Source organism: Lonchura striata, chromosome 6 (assembly GCF_050655825.1).
Source record: "Lonchura striata isolate lonStrDom1 chromosome 6, ASM5065582v1, whole genome shotgun sequence".
NCBI classification, from domain to species: domain Eukaryota; kingdom Metazoa; phylum Chordata; class Aves; order Passeriformes; family Estrildidae; genus Lonchura; species Lonchura striata.
The window spans coordinates 33,831,455-33,849,712 of NC_140708.1; the positions used below are offsets into that span (position 1 = coordinate 33,831,455).

At 35.7% G+C, this 18,258-nt stretch overlaps 1 protein-coding gene across 4 annotated transcripts in view; it reads left to right on the plus strand.

The window, feature by feature from the left end:
• The window catches only part of ATRNL1 (attractin like 1), a 430,566-nt gene that overhangs the window by 282,788 nt on the left and 129,520 nt on the right, over positions 1-18,258 (plus strand). The window lies entirely within an intron of this gene.

An 18,258-nucleotide genomic window follows, 5' to 3' on the forward strand; every position in this document is an offset into this window, starting at 1 on the left:
GCAGGTTTCTTTGTGCTTTGTTGTGTTTTTAAGTCTACAATTGGAGATGGCTGAGAGGCTTCTCTAGAACAGGAGCTGGATTCAGATGTTTTGACTTGCACTGTAGACAAATTGCTATAATGTAAAATAAAAAGGAAATATATATATATATATATATATTTAAAAGAAGGTTCTATGGCCATCTTCATGAACATTAAAAAGCCTGATGTAGTTAGTTTCCATATATGAGGAAAATGTGATTAAACAGAAGTGGAAGAACTTGAGTTACTTTTGAACATGAACTTTTGAATATGTCATGTGACATTTTGGCTCAATGTCTAGTTTCCAGTTGTCCCATAAAGGTGATTATTTGCAGACAACCCTTGTTCCCTCTGGCCTGTATAATTTCTGTCATATGAGTGTGGTGCTTTGACTTTATTTAGTTTAAGTGAAGAATGTATGGAACAGCACAGCCTTTCCCTGCAAAGTCCTCCTGCTGCAGACTTTGCAGACATTTTGCTGTCTTGGCTACTCTAGAAGTTTAAATATTTCCAAGTATCTACAGATGATGTCAATGCTGTCAGGATTAAATAGTGATGATTTAGGAAAAATGAAGTCATATTCAATTCATATAGTGAAGTGAGATATCAAAAAACCCTAGCCCTCAGTTTTCAATTGCTTAGTCAATGCCTTTCCCAACAGTCATTCTCTCTTTTCTCCCCCTTTAGTGGAAGGTCATGTGGTTTATAAAAAACCAGAAATTCTTTTATGGGATTTGCTTGTGTTCAAAAGGAAATCAAACCCCTGAGACTGCAGTGGGCTGCACTGGGAGATGTGTAAGAGTAAGGATTAATCAAATTGAAGAAGGACTTCAGGTTTTCTTTGGGAAAGCTCTGATGAGTTCACCTGTGGGTTGTTTTTCCTAAATAGTGTGTGATGAAAATCAAATTGGTTCATATTAATATCTGTAATACTGAAATTAACCTTGAATATTGTGCTTGTCTAACGTTACATTTAACCTGAGGTCTGATGGAGAAAACAAAAAGTATTAAAGAAATGTAAATTCAATTTCCAGACCTTTGTTAGTCTTCAGTTATCGGGGGTTCCTGATTATTCTTAAATATCAACAGAAGTGCTATCACTTGCTTGAAGTAATTTCATATCATATATAACTTACTTCTGGTGATTATTTCAAAGGTTTAGTAGCACGCATTAGGTATAATTGTAAAAATAATTTCCTTTATAAGAAAATACTATAAATTTTCCACTTAAACCAAAATGAGAAATTATAGTTACATTTGCAATGAATAATAAGTCTTGCTTCTCAATTTGAAAATGAATTATGTGCATTTCAACGTTTCTTGTGTTTGTTTTAAGACTTATGAGGAAATTTATGATGATGACTATAATAATGAATAACCACTTTATATAAACACACATAAAATTCCTTTAAGTATTGTAATTAAACATTTAAAGATACGTGCTTTCTGCTCAATCTTTTGCATATCACATGGATAGAGTAATTAATGGATAAGGAAGTTGATAATTGAATCATATGATCTTTATCTCTTCCTAAAGCAATGGTGGTTACACCATTGTGCTGTGACCCAGCCTTATCATGAATTTTCTGAAATTTGGAAAGCCTGAGGTCCTTAAAATTGTTCAACTATTCATCTCCTTCTAGAGGAGGGAGTATCTCCTATTTCACCAGTGATCAGATGAAACTTTTTATCTTCTGTAACAAGTAAAGAGATATTGTGGTTATGGAAGAAGTAGATATGGAATGTATTTTCTTCAGGAAACTGTCAAGGAAAGCTGGAGGAGGCAGCAGCTACATTGCAAAAGAGGATCATAGTCCTGGAAAATTGGAGAAGTATATATTGATGCCAAACTGATTGTGATTTGAAAGTTAGGATGGGGAAGTGAAAAGCAAGGTCTTCATCTATTGACAAATAAGATCTGTTGAAGACTTAAAATACTTCTCACACTCTACTTGATTTTAGCCATGTTTCATGAAACTCCTATGTAACTTCTGAGCTCTGCAATTCAAAGTGCAACTGGTTTTAGAGAATCCAGAGAACAATATTGCATTAAATATCTTGCACAGTGTTTTTTATAATTCATGACTGTATAGCAAATGTCCTTAGAAAAACAGGGTCGTGAATCCAGATCTTGTTTTTCTGAAGCAGTGACCTACTCAGGAGACAGAACCATAATATTTGTTCTTTGTGTTATCTAGCCATGGTCCAGACTGGCTTACACTGTTTTCTTTAAATGACCATCCTTAGCTTCTCTGAGATTTTAAGGGTAATTTTGAAAGGATTTTCTTTCCTCCAACTTCAAGGGTCTAGTGGAACCCTGATGGGTTCATATACAAAATACGATGTCCCCAGGAAAAAGAGCATACAGTGTAGACTGCTTTCATCAGTGTGCTGATGACCTGGGGCTCTGGGATTTATTTTCATTAAACTTTATCAGTAGAAAGGCTCCTTTGTCTCTGCCTTCACAGAATGTCTGTGCAATTGGATGTAGATAACAATGAGCTGGTTAAAGCTTAGCCTAGGAAAGGCAGGCATTTCTTGTTTGGTAACTTGAGATCCAATCTTATCTGTAGGGATCTTCATGAAAGATTCAGTTTGTTCTCTGAGTAGAGATCTAAGAGGCTTGGTGGAGTTTTGACATGCTTTTGGGTAGTTATCCAAAGCTTTGCACTGGAATTTGTACTTTGCCACACCAATAAAAGTTTGTGTAGCTGCTCTTGGTTACTGCAGGGACCTTACCTGTTGAGTTCTCTGAGGCCAGGGGGATCACTCAGTTATTCTGCACAGGCAGAGTGCAACCATGTGGCTGTCACACAGGTTAAGGTGGTGTTTGACATTGAGTCTTCATGCAGCCTCTTCATGCAGCTTTTCAGGCTTTTTTTTTTTTTTTGAGGTTTTTTTTTGATTTTTTTTTTTTTGTAGAAGTACATGGTCTACAGTGGATCCTTAAGTCTTAAATGATTTTGGTCCTGTTATCTCCACAGATCTTTTTGCAGCCTGTTGTTCCTCCTGGCTGTACTTTAAATGTCTTTGTTGTGGCAAGGGGATGTTCCCAGTGGAGGAATGATGATCTTTTAGGACATAAATCATAACCTATCTCTCCTCTTTTTAAAACAAAGCTGCTCTTTCCCATTAACTCCTACATAAAAGGCTGGATTTTTCTCTAATATTTTGTGTGTATCTCTCTTAGGAAAGCAGTTTGTAATAGACTTGGATGTTGTAGGTTTTTAGTTTTTGAAATGGTCTTGGTCTCATATTTTACCACAACCATTTTTAATAAAGTTTTAAGATGGATTTTACTTTTCTCTGTCAGCACAATAGCTGGGAGGCATTCAGATTTACATCCTGTGGTTCTAAGCTCACAGAAAGTAAAAAGCATACAAAACTATACAGTTAATCTGTGCTATAATTTTTTGTGGTGTTCAGAAGTTACATGAAATCAACATTTCCTAACTGGACATCACAACCTTTTTTTCCCTCTAGAACCAATTCTATTTCAATAAGCAGAATATCTCCAAATATGCACTTCAGTTCCAATAGCACTAGGCCAAAATCTGCTCACACTGTAAAATAAGATGAGTAATTTGGCCTTAACTAAGTCAGCCATGAGTATCAGTTACTGGGTCATGTTATTTTTTTTTTTCTTCCATTTAGTGTCTTGGGCTCTCCCTTTCCGTAATCCATCTGTGCTGCAGGTGGCTGTTGCTCCTATTAAGAATAGACTTTTCTTTATATTTTTAAAATTTATTTTACTTTTAAAGTACAGATCCCAGCTCAAGATGAAGATATTACCAAAAAGAGAAGGTTAAGTTTCAGGCTTTACAGTGCATGTAATTTAAACTTGTGTGGACTTAAGGATTTCAATACAAGTTTTTTCCTGCCCTGAGGATGTGCTCTGCAGCATGGAGAGGAGTTCTGTGAGGATAACAGTTTGCATTCCCAGTTCCTGCAAACCTGTGGTCACATCATCCAAATACAGAGAGAATAGGAAGCAAGAAGATAACAGATGACCCTCTCATTTTAGCAGCTGCCACCCAATTCCTACCTGCTTTTTATAATATTTAAATAGTTGAAGAAATATAGTGCAACTATACTGTGTTTTGTTCTAAGGTTATAGAATCTTCAGCTCCTGGAATTTATCAGAAAAGGAGGAGATCTGTTTTGTTCCAGTCCATGTATTTTGGAAGGGGTAGTCATGCTCAGGAATGTATACAAATAGAGATTTATCTGTAGACAAATAATTGTCTTTTTTTACTGCAATGAAAGAGACAGCTTTAAGATAGAAATAAGGGCAAGAAGATGTGTGAGTGAGCTATCAACCTGTAATTTAATTTAGTGTAGTCAAATATTAACTGTGGAATGAAAACTGACACAGCATAGATTTATCAGAAGAGGCTGCAAAGTACATTGCAGATTATGTCTTTGAAGCTAATGGAACTTTCTTCATGTATACCTTTGTATTAAAATATTTAATTTTAAAAAACTTGCATTTCTGTGCTGGTCTTGCTGTTCTGCCACATGCTTTGCAAGATATCAATATTTTCTTTAGAATTAGTTTTAGCAAAGTAAATATTTACAAAATATTTATCAAAATATAGTCAAAATATTATCAATATTTTCTTTAGAATTAGTTTTAGTGAAGTAAATATTTACAAAATATTTACTTTTAAAAATGACTAAACTTTATTTTCAAATAAAAATGAAGGATTCAAGTGTTTATTTTAATACTGAGTTTTTAAATTAATTTGCAAATATTTGGCAATATTTGATAAAAATACATGGTGGTAGCACCTAATTTCAGTACAACACATCAATGTTTGTGCTACTACTTGGTGGTCTTGCATTCTGTGAGGTAATATACTTCTAGAAATAAGTTTGCACTTGTGTTCATGTTCATTACAAGTATTTTCTTTCGTGTTTGATTCCTGGAATTTTTCATTTTGATTGCAATTAGCTCAAGGCCAGCCCTGTAGTACCTTGGCTTCTCAGGTATCACAAATAATGTACCAACCTCTGCATGATCCTAATTTTCTGAAGTTAGGCATCAAAACTCCTCATGCAGCTAATCTGAGAGAGGAACGTGTGCCCCCATAACGAGCAGGTGAGTGGGGAGTAAGGTTTAACTGAGATTAGAGATAGCCAAAAGGAAGTGCTGTGCAGAGTTTAATCCTATTACTGCCACACCTGTTTACCAGATAATTTTATAAGAGTTAGAAAGTGCAAGTTTAAATAACTTTTAAAATTTGTTTAATAAACAGGATCACTATAATCTAAAATAATTCCTCTCTTGCCATAGCAATCATTAATTACAGAAGTCTTTGTGATTTTATGCAAATACCAAGAATAGCTTAAAATTAGTCCTTAAAATATCTGATCTGAAAAGTTTATTTTGTCATTAAAATGACTTCAATTTAAACCATGCCTTTGAGAAATGCCTCTACAAGGTTTTTAGCTTAATGAAATAGCTGAGAAAATATCTGGCTGTTTACTTTGGCAGCAGGAACGTACATTTTTATTTAATCCCTCTGTAACTAGGAAAAGTTATCCAGACAAGATAAGTTTCTGGAATATTTGCAAGCGCAGTACCTACTGATACAAAGTGTGCTGAAAGGGAAGCTTCTGTCAGTTTTCACAGCCTGATTTTAAACAAAATCCTACATTTATTGTTTTGCCCTTCAGTGAGGGACTTTTTGGTAAGGCAGAAGCTAAGGGCCTAAAATTATACATTTATCTGTGAAAATTAAGTTTAACACACATGTTTGCCTAATGCACAACACAGTATAAAAAGAGGAAAAAATGCAGACAGAAGTCTTTCTTCTCTGTTATGTATTGCCATGCACATGGTAGTGGTATTATTGATAGTGAGGCTTGCTGGTATAATTTGTTTATTCTTTGTATATTAGTCTAGGTGCTGATCAGTGGCACTCATGCTCAAGCCAAGGGGAAATTTTGAGTAAGAATTCCCCTATATGTACATTTATTATATTTTCATAGTCTCTACAATAATTCCACTGTAAGAAAAAAAGAGTTTTTTTCTGTTCAGAAAGAATTTCTTCTGAACAGTCCTCAGACACAATATATATTAAATTTCCCTTTCTAGCTACAGTGTGCTTTGATGCTTTTGTGACTCAGTTTTGGTAACTCTGCCAACCTGTTATCCATTTACCAACAGAGATGCTTAATCCTTTGACAGTCACCTCTTTTCTATGATTTATAGCTATTTGGGAGCTCATTCAGGCAGGACTTGTTTTTTACTTCTGTCAGTAAGACAGTTGGTGCTGAGGACATTAAATTGGGCTGTTTAAGTGGTACTTGAAAGTGCTGCCATTAAAATGCTCTGCCTCACTAGGAATGCTTTAGTTTGTGGACATTTGATATTCAGAGTTGCACTTCAACTGGTGTATGCATTATTTTCAATCATAAAAGCTTGGGTTGCTAATCAGACAGACATAATTTTGTAATAATTGCCCTTTACATGAGGTCTGCTTGATTTTGGTTTTTTTTTAAAAATGATTGAAATTTTTTTCTTGACTATGAAATGTGAATGCCGTTTTCTGTTTTAGTTGTAAAGAAGGTGGGAAAAACTACTTGAAATAAGTCATCTATCCTTGCAAAGGTGTTTGGCAGCTGTACCTAACCAGACACAGATTTGATAGTGAGTGCAACAGTCAGATGCTCTGCAGGAGTGGGGAAAGAAAAAGGGGCGATTTCAGCCTTTCCTTTTAGCACTGCTCACATGCAGCAGTGTCATTGGCAGGCATAACATTTTTGTAATTCCATGAACTCAATGTCTTGAGAGTGTGAGTAAGCTCTGGGACACAGAACTCATTTGTTTCCTTGTCTTAAATGTACCAAATGATCTGAACAGTGAGCTGATGATGAACTAAGACAGTAAAATAGTTAGGATTTTTGTGTGATCAAAGGAATAAAAAGGAAAACATGTGGCCCACCATCTCCTGCTAGCTCATTCAAGTGAGGAATGCTTCTGCATGTAATTCTTAGTAACTGAGGTAGCACAATGCTGCTCTGTTCAGGGTGGGGATGCACACCCCATGTAAATGGAAAAACAAACCATGCTGATTGTTTAGACTTAAACATGCAGAAATTGTTATATGACTCCAAAAGGCATCAAGGCATTCACCCACATAGTATTTTGTCACCTTTACTCACGATTATCAAATATATATAAAACTGTTTCTTGCTTTCAAAATGCTTCAGTTTGCTTTGTAAAGAAATGTAGCAGGCTGCTGTCCTGCTGGTGGGTGGAAGTGCATCCTGTAGCTGCTTCTGGACCTGAGGATGGATTTCCTTAAAAGTAGCTTATTACAATAAAATTAGAAAACTGTCAGGTACATACAATTGGATTATATTCCAGATTGTAAACAAAACGAAAACACAAGATAGAAAAGGAAGTTACTGTTTCTTGGAAAGACTGTTTTCTTTCACTTTTTATATCCAGGTAAAAACCTCACTGACAATCAATTCAGAAGCCCATGGAATACTTTCACCAGTGGGTCATAGGTTACCTCTGATGATACATCCTTACACTGTTCTTCTCATCTCATAAATATCTCTTATTTAGCTGAATGCCAAGAATTACTGGTTGACAGTACATTATTTTAGAACTAGAACTTCTGAACTGTGTGTAGTGTTGGTTTCCATTAGAAGATGGGAAGGGAAAAGGTTGCTTTTGTAGTTGCATTTGACTTGTTGGTACCTTACATTTTAAACCTGGGGTTCTTTTTAATAATTAGTTTTTTAAATCTATTGCATAGATTATTTGGAAAATATTTCTTTTTGCTTATGTAGTTTATGGCTTTCTATTATCAATAGTCTTCAAATAAAATAATGTACTTTTTTTAATCTTGGGGTTTATAGGAGTATAAATGTGATTCTAAAAATCTTCTTCCTAGGGAAGATAATTTTACATTTCATTTAATCTCGCTTATTATATTAAAATACTAGAAACCCTTTCAAGTTTTATCAATGTGGAACTGTTCACAATTTGTATATGGTAATGAAGAGTCATGACATACCTTTGCAGAGATGTTTGGTTTGTTTGTTTTTTTAATAAACAATAAACAATAATAGTATCAGAATTTCAGGTAGTAATTCAGCAGATAAGTCTAAATAAATTGAGTTGGCAGGGACCCACAAGGATCATGGAGTCCAGCTCCTGGCCATGCACAGCACACCCCCAAGAATCACTTCTTGCCTAAAAATATATATATATATATACATATTATATATATGTATATATATATATATATATATATATATATAAATAACGTCTGCTACTTATGATGTCCTATGTATCATAAGGTAAATCCTGGGCATGGCTGTGTTCCATTCTGATAGTTTTTATTTCAGTCATTGTTCATGAATTCATCAAGACTAACATTTTCCTCAGAGCTGGTTGCTGTAGCACTATTTATATAGTCCTGTAGTGTAATTTTGGCTCACTAAATAACTTTCCCTCAGGAATTATGATCAAAGTGCTTTGTGCCTTTAGTTATTGTCAGTAACCAGGACAGTTTCTGCTGGAGTCTTTGGTAAGGGATGATTTATGATGTTTTGCTGGAGGCTACACAGGGTATCTTTGTCTCTTGAGACATGGGGAACTCCCTCATGGCTTAAGATAATTTCTAAGTCTCGTACTTTATTAGCATCTGCATGTATTCACCCTGTATCAGTATCTGGAGTTAAGTAACATGACAAAAGCTCTTTGTGTTTTTCTGTTTTCCTCTAATTGTTTATTCTAATAAACTAACTTTTGGTGTAAAAAATGAAGGAGAAGATTCAGAAGTTAATGAGTCTAAAGAAACATCTGTTAGAAGAACTTCCATTAGCATACATTTCCAGGGAAATCAGAACATAAGGCAGGACAGCTGATGAGGAGCCTGTTTGGCTAAAGCAAATGAATCATGGACAGGGGATCAGCTTTTCAGTCAGACCCTAATAAGCAATGTATTGTTTTTGGTAGTTAACCCCAGATGCTAAGCTGGTGTCAACTGCATTGTTCTGTCCTTTTTCTCATGCCAATGGGATATGTTCTTCCTGGCAGGATCTACTTTTCCTGTTATTTTTTCAGGGCACCATACCCAGTACATTTTATCCAATGAGCTTAAAAAATACTTGTCTCTTGTCTAGAATCTAAAACGTTTTCCAGTCTCTAAAATTAAATCTCTTAAATCAACTTAATGCCATGCTATAAAAGAAAAGAAAGAGTGGTGTCTTCTGTATTTAAAAAAAGACATCTCAGGGTTTTTTTGTATAATGTATCTTTTTATTTCTCCCTCTCTCCCTTTATGAAACTATTAAAAAGTTAAAACTGCTTTTTGTACAAGGGTTTGTAGACATACAAAATTAGCTTTTATACAACAGGCACTCAGGTGAAAAAAATAAATGCAACAATACTTCTCACACAGTGAAACTTAAAGCACATTTATGAATCACTCAGGCCCAGATTTACTGTTCTGCATCCAGAACTTGCATTCTGACGTAGCAAAAAACATATAATAAAATGAATATATGTAATTATAACATAGACAAGAGTCCTGAAGTTCTCATTGGTGCTCATCCTCTGTTAGAGCACTGATTGATTTAAACAACTCCTCATTAACACAGAGATACTGAGTTTATGAAAATTGGTTAAAAATACTTTTAAAATCAGACAAGACATGTCATGAGACATTTGATAGAACCAATCCAAGCAAGTTTACAACTTGAGCATTCTGAAGGTGTGGTTTTAAGTAAGTCTGGACCTGGGAAGGTGGGGAGGAATTTGGAATAAGAGGACACTTAAAGTGATATCTTGGAAAGTTCATGGGATATTTTTAATAACATAAAGCCTGTGTGTGTATAAATTGGCTGTATATTTCTTAGCTGTAGCTGATCCTATAAGGTGGAAAGTTGTTGGGAGGTGGAGGAAAATGTGCCAAAGAAGGGGATACTAGAAAAATCTGTGTACGGCAGCCCAGTGTTATCTGTAATGATGCCTGTGGTTTGGAAATCAGCAGAAAGCAGATCCTTTTCTGTATAAACTGAAAGCTGTGGTGTGTTCCAGTATTCCTCACTGCCTCAAGTATTCCAACCTTGAACAACTTCCCCTTATCTTGTTCCTGAGCATAAATATTATGTTAGTGCTAAACATGTGATGTGTTTCTTTCATTGTTATTGGAGAGAGTAAAATTGTTCCCATTTGTTCTGAAGTTGGTTTGGCATATCCTGGCTCAGTGCTTATGATTTCTTTTTGATCAGCCTGATCCATTTTGCTTCAATTCAACAGAATTGAATTTGGTCCTTAATTTTAGAGGCCTCAAACTCAGTTTCCAGGGCTGTGCAGAGCAATTAAAATGGGAGTTTTCAGGACAATTATTTCTTGATATTTTTCTGCTCTGCTGAGTAACAGACTCAGCTGATATCACCCAGTGGTGGTGTTAGCACTCTGCATGTTCATTTTCACTTACAGATAATTATTAAATCTTGAAGTGATTTTAATGATGAATATCAAAACTAGTGTATGTCCATGCTGAAAGAATGGTTGGTTATTAAAATAATTTTTTTTGTATTAGATCCAATTCTATCTTCCGTAGTTTTAAAAGTTGCTATTACTTTTTTAATTCCTGAATTTCTTTTTTCCCTTTTTTGTTCAAAGGATCAGTTAATGGGAATAGTGCCCATGTAAGCAATTTACTCCCTCTTACAATTAATCTTGAAGATATATTTTAATGAGTTTAAAGAAATGTTCATATCCATCATAAGGGAGCAGAAGCAGACCATTAATATTTTCATTTAAGAGCAGAGTTATTTTTTGAAACTGAATCTGTCCTAATTTCAAATTCTGATGAAATACTTTTAAAATTCAATCTCCTGAGTTGCAAGGTTTCTGTAGTTGCATTTTCGTTTCTGCAGCAGTTATTAATTTGGGAATCTGGTTGTTGGCTTATAACAGAGTCCAAATTCAGTATTATATTTAAAATTCAATATTGATGAATACTTGTTTAGCTCTATCAGTACAATAAATAGATTTGAATAATGACTACCATCACACTGTTATAAAATTACATCTACCTTATGCTTGCAATGTTTCCAAGAAATTATATACACAGAGTGTGTCAGTATGTGGAACTTTTGATGATGTATTTTACTTGAATACCTTCTTAGTAACTTAGAAAATTGCTGATACAGGGATAGTTCATTGGGTCTTGAATTGCAAGTTGTCCTTTAAAGGCAACCAATAAAGATCTTGAGAAGGCAAAGGGAAATGAATCAATATTTCTACTCATGGAAAAGTACAGAGACAAGACCAGATTTCTTTTTTTACCAACCCAGAACCTTCAGGGAAGTTCTCTGGGTCCAAAAATTAGCAGTTGAGCAGTAATGGTAATTACTACTTCTGTTTTAGTTTGGAGTAAAATTAGTTCTGCAGTTAAAGGAGAAAGCCATTTATTTTAATGGATGTTAGTAATTTACAGTCTGTTGTCTGTGTGTGGGAGTTTTGTTTGGCTGCACTTTTTTTATCCTGATACCACCTTTTTTTGGTAGTAAATTGGAATTCTCTTATATATAGACATTTTTCCTTTGAAGTTAGTAGTTCAGGCACCTACACCTAAAGAGATTTTCATCCTCTTTACTGTCAACATGCAATGTTCAGTATTATCTGGTAATGGTATTTTCTGAAGGCTCACTGAGAATTGCAATAGGAGCTGCTTTATATAGCTAAATGCTTATTTTAAAAATATTTTTCTTTATGCCTGAATGCCTCATTCAGATTATCTTTTACTCTTCATCAAAAATTAAAAATTATAATATACGCTCTTTGGACCATAAACCCCTCTGTTTGCACAACAGCTAATGCAGAGAAGTCCTGGTTCATGACTTTTAGGCAATAAATGGTGTATAAAAATAATAATACAATTAAATTCAACTTTACAGCGACTTTACATCTGTGAGGAGGGGCTTTGTTAACAGACACGTTGGGTGAAATGGAAATTACTTTCATTTTATTAGAACTGTGTTTCTCTTGCCTTCACACTTTGCTTCCCATTTTGCTACTGCTGTTGAGGCAAAGCTAATGAAAAAGAACAAATGATAATATACAGTGGACATCAGCAGAAATTGTAATCATTAGGCTTTGCCAAAATGAAAAGTACTGACCTATTACTGGAGACTTGCTCTATTCCTTTTTCTGAGGCCTGCCTTTGTATTAGTACTCCAGTTTTTGAAAAGTAGGAGGACGCTGCTTCTACTTTTATAAATATTCATTTTTTTAATATTTGCAAATATGTGAGTGAGGAATGCCTCTGTGGGTTGTTAGTTGTCCTTTATTGCTCTGAATTCTTTTGAATTACTATATTTCACACAAATTCTCTAGAGTCTGTGTAAATAAATACTGATTGTCCCACAAAATGGATGGTGCAAGGTCACACCATCCATGTTACTGTTATTAAAGCTCTTCACACAACACCATAATGTAAATATAATTCCAGTATTTCTCCCTTTTCAGTTTGTTCCTCAATAGCTTGAGGAAGAACTTGAAACTTCTTCATGGCAGAGTTCACTCCCATTCCCAAAGTTAAGGTAGATGCAAATCAGTCTTTTTCTTAGGGTTTGAACCAGTCTCCTGCTTTTGTGTATCATGTCCTAAAATAAAGGAGGCCTTCAATTTGATTGCATCTCTTTTGCCCACAAATTCTTGAAGTAGCACTGTCCTTTGATTAAGCATCTGTGCACAGTGCTTAATTCAGTGTCTAAAAGCGATGTTGGATATCAGAATGCCAATTTCTCAGTTGCATATAAAAACTGTCATTTTTTCATCCCTGCAAGCAGCGAATTCTGACATATAAGCTTTTATTTGTTGTTTTACTGTAGCAGTCTCAGTCTTGCTAGGATGCTGAGGGATCATCCACTGAGACCTCTCTCCATTAGGAATTTGCTGGTGGTAATACACAGGATGGAAAAACTCCGATTCTGAACCACTGGCTCAGAGATAATCAGCAGGCAGATCAAAAACTTGCGGAATAAATTGAAGAAGAGCAGCAGTATGCTGAGCTGTTATCAAAGCCACGGACCCTGAGTAAATGTTTCACGGGATAATGTCAGAGGCAGGGATTGTGTCACGTTTAAGAACATGTCCCAGTTGGCTGCTCTGGACCGTGAGTGCTGGATTTTAAATGCTTGTAGTTTTTTAAAGCATTTGCTATAAAAATTGGTGAGGAGGTTTTTACTCATCCCATGATATTATGTTTTATGTACAGGGAAAGTAGGACTAGCTTGTCTTCCCTATTTGCATGGGAATTCTTTTGTGCTTGTGCTAGTTGTAGGTTCATATCTGTGGTAGTACATTAATACCTGAGATCCTTGTTCTTCAGCTAAATTGGTTTTTAGCCCCTTTTTTTGCTTTATGCTTTGTGCTATTTTAATATCGAGACATCTACCTGTACATCTAGTTTTAACTTATCTTAGCATTCTATTAAAATCCACATAGTTTTTGCCCTACAGCTAGGAAGAAACCAGATTAAATTTCCTACGATCTTATTTTCTTTAGAGAGTTAGTTCTGTGTGTATGTATATCTGTGCATTTAGGAGTATTTACTGCTGTGGTATGGTTTGCATATGGATCCTGGAAAAATCTTGCCATTCTAGAAATCCTTAGTATATTTTCAGTGTTTTTATTTTGTATTTGAGAATTATCCATGAAGAAGAAAATATTATGATTCTTTATAATAAATATTTATTTTCTCACAGTAGTTGCAGGAAAAGAATGGGAAATTTTAGCTTTTCTAGTTTTGCTTATTAATCCATTCTTATGAAGGTGACTAAATCTCCTGTGTTTTTGTTCTGAGTACACCACCAGCACAATCCAACAGGCAGCTGCCAAGTGTGATCAAATACAGGATGTTCTCCTTGTTGTCTCTATCCCAAAACTAAGGGAATATTTTCTGAACCAACCCAAGGTTGTTGGTTCAGGGTATGGATGGTACAAGCTGAGCACTGTGCCACCACTGAGTGCTCAGCTTGTACCACCCATAAAAGCTGAAGCTCTGTTGGTGAATGTTTGGGTTGGATAATAGGAAAAGCTCCTTCACCCAGAGTGTGGTTAGCACTGGAACACCTCCCCAGGGAAGAGGCCATGGCCCAGGGCTGCCAGAGTTCAGGGACAGTTTGGAGAACAGGCACATGGTGGATTCCTGGGGCTGTCCTGTGCAGGGTCAGGAGTCAGACTCAGTGGTCTTTGTTGGTCTCTTCCAACTGGGGATGTTCTGTGACTACGATTCCACCCCTGCTGCCTCTGCATCGTGGTGGTGAGGGCACTGTCAGGAGGTGAAGGAGTGCAGGACGAGGTGTTCTTACACCATTTCTGAAGGAGAGGGCAAAACCATCCCAAATCTGCCTCTTCTGAGGGAGAAGAGACTGGGAGGAGACATCATGGCAGAAGCCCAAGTTCCTCTGGTATCTGCATGGAAGGGAGGGCAGGAGGGACAGCTCCAGGGACAGCAGGAAGGGCTCCTGCCCCTCCAGTTCTCTGTGGCTGCAGAGCTGTGCTTGGGTTCCTCCCTGCACTCTGCTCCATCAGGGCTGGTAGCTGAGGCCTTGCTACCCATGGATCCTGTTACAATATTAAATATGTTTTAAATCAGCTGTTATAGAACTGGGCAGTTGAGAAACAACCTTGTAAAGATTTTCCATTCATTTTTTTATTTGTTATTGCTTTTGTTTTGCAGAAACATTCTCATGGTTGTAATATTTTTTGTTGTGTTGGAGTTTTTTTATTAATTTTTCTGTAATTTCTCTTCTTCATAGCATTCCCCAATGATTACATTCACAGTAGTGTGTTGTAATAAAAATGTGCAATATTGTACAGATCAGTATGTGCAGTTTTCATTGATAATAATAATGAATTAATAATTCTTGTATTTCTCTAACTCTCTAGATTTGAAATATTTTAACATATTTTAAGTGTGCTCTTAGGATAGATTGTAAATATTTTTTTAATGTAGCATGAAATACTTCCATAACATATAACCAGAAATGTTTTCTAGTTTAATATTAAAATGGAGATAAAAATAAGCCTCACAGAACTATACAAAAGAACTGTATTAAATCCCCAATGTGAGCCTGATCAGACAGAAGGGTGAAATGTCAGACCTGGTGTAGCCCACTTCATTATGCCTCGTTTTCACAGTGTTCACACAACAGTGGATGATCTTAAACATGGTAATTGAATAATTATGACTCAGGATGTTCTGCCTTAGGGCATAGTTTCTGCTTTTCCTGATGTGGCAAATAATGTACCGTGTCATTTTGCATTAGGAAACAGCAGCCAAGCTCTGTGCACTGGTACAATTGTCTGCAGCACCAAGCTAAAGCACAGCCCTCCAAAACCACCTCTGTGGAAGTGCAGATATTTAAGGAGGCTTTCACATATCCTAAACGTGGTTGATGTCTGCAGAGTTTTTCATCATATAGCCTTGGGGTTTTTGAGCAGAAACAGCAATATGCCCACAGTAATGCTCCGTTGTTTGAGGAGTTTGTGGCAACTTGGTGTTGCTTTGTTAATGTGGCTAAAAATTGGACCTTTTATTCAAAATTGTATGAAACTGTTAAAAAAGCATGCTGTATTGAGCCACGTGTGTGTGCATATATAGTATTATCATTGGTGGCATTTCTCTGAAATAAATCTTCTTTGAGAAACACATCTGCAATGCATGGCCCACATTAGGGTGGTAGATAGAGGTTTACTCTCTGAAAGGTAAATATAACTTATGTCCAGGTGAAGTGGTGTTAAAAGTCCTTTTTGCATATAGTAAACTGCAGATCCAGCCTCTATTTTTGCTTCATGACACATCACAGCTTGATTCTTCTGCACTGCTGGTGAGTTTGCCAATGGCAGCTGAGGTGATGTGAAATGAGTTTTTTTTCTGGACAAGGAGAGCCTCAGGAGAGAAACACGAAGGAGCTGCTTTGTGCAGCAGAGTTACAACTACCTAACTGCATTTTGTATGTTGAAGGGCCAAAATATTGTCTGGAAATACAAGATTAGCAAAAAATCCCAGAGTAAATTTAGTAAACTGTGTGTCATCTCTCATCATAGCTGTGTTTTACTTCACACAATTCAGTTTTGTTTATTCTCTGCATAAAAATTCATGTAATTCTTTGATGTACAGTAGGATCAGAAACATTTCTGAATGACTTCAAGCTATGTATAGAATTAGTAAAATCCTTGAAATTATGGCAATGATCCCTACACTAAATGTTTCTCCTTATTTGTTACCAAAGCTAAATAGCATATTTTTTAAAAATGCTACTTTATCTAAATGTCAGCTTAGCATGAGAAATGAGATATTTCAGGGAAACTTTCCAAAGAGTCGGTGAAAAATTGAATTACTTTGCTTTGGGCCAGGTGAACATTGATCTCTGAAATGTTCAGAAGGTGCTGCAATACCAGGTAGCTCTCTGTTGTGTATTTTGACACTTTTTCTCAGAAGAGAAAACTGGCTTACAGGTCTCTTGGCTTGTCCAGCAGTCTGTAGCCCACATGATTCTTCAGTTCACTTTCCAGCTGTATTAGAAAGTCCTCTTCACTCAGCTGTGAAAGTCTAATATGCATTGGAATTAAATAGAATCCATGAAATTTCAGACATCTATATGTATGTAAATTATTTGCATTCATTCTGTGCAAGCCTTACTTCGACTTGCTAAAAAAAGTCATGTTTTATATGTTTGAACTAGCTCAGTATGTGAAACAACCCACTGTACACTGTGGGAAAGAAAATGCCAATATCTTGCCATCCTTTCCTGCTTGTACTTGCAGTAAATGCTGATATAATTACTACATCTGCTGGTGTGGCTTCTTAAATAACTGTATTCAATATACATTTTACATTAGATTGAATACAAGGAATTTTAAAATATTTTAGTTCCTCCAAATCAAGCTGTGTATATATGCGATACAGGTAAATACATGAAAATGTAAATGAAGCATTTTTATTCTATGAGATTTAACTATGTTTTATCTCCTCCTAAATACTGCAGAGTGTTCCTTTATGCAAATCCCTCTAACTAGTTAAATACTTTGTTGTGTTAATGCTCAAGAGAGAGGGAATCAAACTGCAGAATAAAATCCACTTGTCTCCATGTTGTCTATGCCTGACTGAAGGCAAAAATATTTTCAGACACAGAACATTAAATGTATCAGAAAAACAAAGCAGAGTTTCTCATTAAATGAGAACTAAACAAGGGGGATTTTTCATTGACAAGGTATGGAATTATGGAATGCCATCCTGGTTTAGCATAACTTGGACCTTGTCAGTCTGAGTGGTGTCAACTTATTCTCAGTGTGGGTCATGCCGTGTTTCCTGTTTTCTGAAAATTGTGAAGGACCTCATTAGGGAAGGACCTGATCTCTGCTGGGCTTGTAAGTGGTTTAGAATGCAGGGACTTAATAATAATAATTGAGATACTCAGCTGCAGCAAGCCTTGATTCATTGAATATAAATGAAGAAAAGAGGAGTAAGTAGCTCAAGCTGTGTTTTCAGCATCTGTGAATTCCAATGACTTTGCTCTCTTTTCTCTGGACTAATTCAGGTACAAACCATTCGTTTCTGAGCACTAAACTGTTAAACCTGTACTTTTGTAATCTAGCCCGAGTTTTTAAAGTAAAACCATATTTTTAAAACCATGCTGGAGCATGTGTAAACTGATTGTCAGAAATAGTGGGGTTTAAAAAAAAAGGACCTTTCTATTATCAACATAGGAAGAGATATGACAGACAAGAGGACAATTTAGAGTGTATATTTTAGAAATTTGGACTCTGATACCAACTGATATAATAGATAAAAACATAAATAGTCCCAAATTGTTTTAATTGGTATATTCACGGTATATCTAAAATGTTGGTGCAGCCTACGGGAGGATTTTTGGATGTGACATGTGCCAATTGCAAGCAAAAAAAATTTGATAAGCCACTATTCTCATATATTGATTTTTATTGAAGCACCTTTTATTGCACTTGCATTTAAAAAAACATGTTTAAGAGTTGTTGACATCTTTTGCCTTTAAAGTTTCAGAAAATTAGGTCAAAATTTCCCTCCATCAAAAACTGAGAAACTCAGAAATGACTTTTGCCTGTAGGACAGGAATGAAAGCACGTTATTTTAAAGGCCAGTGAAATATAACTGCAAGCAAACTTTTACTGTTGAAATCATAAGACTCATTCATCAGAATTCAAATGGAA